This window comes from Giraffa tippelskirchi, chromosome 14, assembly GCF_054371585.1.
Source record: "Giraffa tippelskirchi isolate mGirTip1 chromosome 14, T2T-mGirTip1v1.2.pri, whole genome shotgun sequence".
NCBI classification, from domain to species: domain Eukaryota; kingdom Metazoa; phylum Chordata; class Mammalia; order Artiodactyla; family Giraffidae; genus Giraffa; species Giraffa tippelskirchi.
Window position 1 is genome coordinate 42,902,645 of NC_137288.1, and position 3,922 is coordinate 42,906,566.

General features: G+C 40.5%; 1 non-coding gene across 1 annotated transcript; it reads left to right on the forward strand.

The window, feature by feature from the left end:
• Window positions 1–2,478: 2,478 nt before the first annotated feature.
• Window positions 2,479–2,551, forward strand: TRNAW-CCA (transfer RNA tryptophan (anticodon CCA)). The gene has a single exon. It is a non-coding gene; the product is annotated as a tRNA-Trp (tRNA).
• Window positions 2,552–3,922: the final 1,371 nt, after the last annotated feature.

Here is a 3,922-nt window from a genome sequence, read left to right on the forward strand (position 1 = left end):
ATCAGCAATAGGTGTACACATGTCCCATTCCTCTTGAAACTGTCTCCCGTCTCCCACCCCATTCCATCCCTCAATAGAGTTTTAATTTTAGTGTAACTATACTTTCATTAAAGTCAGTTCAGTTCTTTTATAAACAGCATGAGGCTACCAAAGTTTGTTAAAGTGATTTATAAAAGAGCAAAAATGTATCATTATTTATAGAAGGACTTTGCTATTATTGCTTATTAGGAAGCAAAGTGGGGATTCCCACTACTAGGTGCTAGTAGGAAAGAACCCACCTGCTAATATAGGAGACATAAGAGACGTAGGTTCGATCCCTGGATTGGGAAGATTCCCTGGAGGAGAGCATGGCAACCCACTCCAGTATTCTTGCCTGGAGAATTCCTTGAACAGAGGAGCCTGATGGGCTCCAAAGGATTGCAAAGAGTCGGACACAACTAAAGTGACTTAGCACACACGCAGAAAGCAGATATCAACAGAAAAAGCTGTGGTGAGTGCAATGATGGCAGGTAAATAATAATCTTTACCGACATCTTTCCAAATCCTTTAATTCCTTCTAACACAATTCAAGTCACATACAAAATTGTTCTTGTGGGCAATTAGAGTTAAGAGATGCTAGTGAATTTATCTGAAAGAAATAATGACATTCAGCAGAAGAGCCCAGTTCAAGATGGCAGGCTAAGTATTTACCTCTACTACCTCCCTAAGCCCCATCAAATAATAATAATAAAAGATATCCTAAAAAGAATCGGTTTATAACTTCTCTAACAACGAGATAGGTGTTATTAACAGACAAGAAATCTCATCTAATTTCTGGATGCCAAGAGCAGAGCACAGGAAAAATGGAAACGTTAAAGCCTGGATATAAACATCGTAGACCTTGACAGCATTGGTGTAGAGGAAACAAATTTGAAGGAGTGACAGGAGAGGAGAGTGCAGAGGCTCTAACCTCTGCAAAGCATCAGCAAAACACCAGTACTTTCTGGTTAAAGTTCAAGCAGAAGACAGAATTCTCAGGACATTATATGAAGTAATCAATATAACCACTAAAATAACTAAACACAATGGCAGAAAGAAAATCAGGAGGTGGAAGGGGGATGGGATGGAGAGAAAGCCCTAAATTCCTCAACTTTCTTATCAAGGCATTGATAGATACTATCTAATCTTGAGAAATCAAGAAGTAATTGCAGTTGTTGGGATAACTACCAAAAGTAGTAAAACTAGATATGATTGCAAGTGTTTGCCTCTAAGGTATAGAGCTTCCCTGGTGGCTCAGACAGTGAAGAATCTGCCTGCAGTGCAGGGAACCCAGGTTCAATCCCTGGTTTGGGAACATCCGCTAGAGAAGGGAATGGCTACTCACTCCAGTATTCTTGCCTGGAGAATTCCGTGGACACAGGAGCCTGGCCGGCTATCCATCCGTGGGGTTGCAAAGAGTCAGGCATGACCAAACAGAGTTACTTATGGTGTGTCCAAAAGAGGAGCAATGGACAAAGACGATTTTACTTTACATTTCTTACTTTTAGGACTGTTGGATTTTTCAAGCAAGTATATTGAACATTTTTATAGTGAACAAATAAGAAGATAGGTACTTGAACAAAGAAGTATTCTGAGTTTAAAAATAAACAAGAATGAGATATTTTATATATTAGGTAGAAAAAGAAACTATACACAGAACAATACCTAAAATATAATCCTGTTGTGTTTCTTAAAAATTTCTGTGGATATATTAAATCTATGTTTATAAATGCAAAGAAAAGGCTTTACCAATGGTTTCCCATCAAAGAATGGATGGGATTGATGAGAAGAGATGAAAGGAGAATCATTTTTGCCTCTTAATGTACTTCTGAATTATTTGAAATGGTTCCAAGGAGCTTCTATAACTCTTGAAAGCTTATAAAAACAATTTGTTAAAATGAATACATTCAGGATTTTCTATGGAACACTAGAGTCACTGCTATTTATCACAGAAATGTGGGAGATGCATTCAGAGATCTATGTTTAAATAATAGGCAGGAGGACTTCCACGTTTTCTGCTGTAATCAGTAAATACCACAACTCTACACTGCACTGAACTTTTCGCTCCCCATTGCCACCTCCTTCCGTTCTCTCATTGTTCCACAAAAAACAAACAAACAAACAAACAAAAGTCAAACACCATCAAATAACCTCTCTGTTTCGTCAGTGCTCAGGTTTCCCCTTTGCTCAGTGACATATCTTCTAGCAGGACGACAGAGACGAAACTGAACGGCTTCATATTTATGAACCAGTCTTTGGTTTACACGAACTCAATGGTTTTAGTGGAAAAATGTTCAAGAACTATGTTTATTTATACAAAAAAGCAAAATGAATACATTAATTAGGAAAATGGCAAAAATGCATTAAAATCTGCACACAGGTGTGTCCATTCGTCCATTTAACAATCGTAGACTGAATTCCCACCATGGGCTATGCATTGTACTAATCATAGGTGAATCTTCCCTGGTGGCTCAGAGGTTAAAGCGTCTGCCTCCAATGCGGGAGACCTGGGTTCGATCCCTGGGTCAGGGAATATACCCTGGAGAAGGAAATGGCAAACCACTCCAGTATTCTTGCCTGGAGAATCCCATGGACGGAGGAGCCTGGTAGGCTACAGTCCACGGGGTCGCAAAGTGTCAGACACGACTGAGCGACTTCCCTTTAATCATAGGTGAAAGGACATAGATCATACTATCTCTTGCCTTCAAGGAATCCGTAGTCACATGGCTCAAAGGACAACAAATACACAATTACAATACATGGCGATAAGTGCTTTGGATTGATATAGGCAGAATGCTCAAGAAAAGTTTATCTACCCTAATTTGTTGATTACGCCAAAGCCTTTAACTGTGTGGATCACAACAAACGGTGGAAAATTCTTCAAGAGATGGGAATACCAGACCACCTTACCTGCCTCCTGAGAAATCCGTATGCAGGTCAAAAAGCAACCGTTAGAACCAGACATGGAACAACAGACTGGTTCCAAATCAGGAAAGGAGTACATCAAGGCTGTATTTTGTCACTCTGCTTTTTAACTTACATGCAGAGTGAAAGTGAAAGTAAAGTCGCTCAGTTGTGTCCGACTCTTTGCAACCCCATGGACTGTAGCCTATCAGGCTCCTCCGTCCATGGAATTTTCCAGGCAAGAGTACTGGAGTGGGTTGCCATTTCCTTCTCCAGGGGATCTTCCTGAACCAGAGATCGAACCCCGGTCTCCCGCATTGCAGCCAGACACTTTACCATCTGAGCCACCTTGGAAGCCCATATGCAGAATATATCATGCGAAATGCCGGGCTGGTTGAAGCACAAGTTGGAATCAAGATTGCCAGGAAAAATATCAATAACCTTAGATACCCAGATGATATCACCCTTATGGCAGAAAGTGAAGAAGCACTAAGGAGCCTCTTGATGAAAGTGAAAGAGGAAAGTGAAAAAGCTGGCTTAAAACAACATTCAGAAAACTAAGATCATGGCATCTGGTCCCATCACTTCATGGCAAATAGATGAGGAAACAATGGAAGCAGTGAGAGACTTTATTTTCTTGGGCTCCCAAATCACTGCAGATGGTGACTGTCGCCATGAAATTAAAAGACGCTTGCTCCTTGGAAGAAAAGCTATGACCAACCTAGACAGCATATTAAAAAGCAGAGACATTACTTTGCCAACAAAGGTCTGTTTAGTCAAAGCTATTGTTTTTCCAGTAGTCATGTATGGATGTGAGTGTTGGACTATAAAGAAAGCTGAGTGCCAAAGAATTGATGCTTTTGAACTGTGGTGTTGGAGAATACTCTTGAGAGTCCCTTGGACTGCAAGGAGATCCAACCAGTCCATCCTCAAGGAAATCAGTCCTGAATATTCCTGGAAGGACTGATGCTGAAGCTTAAACTCCAATAGTTTGGCCACC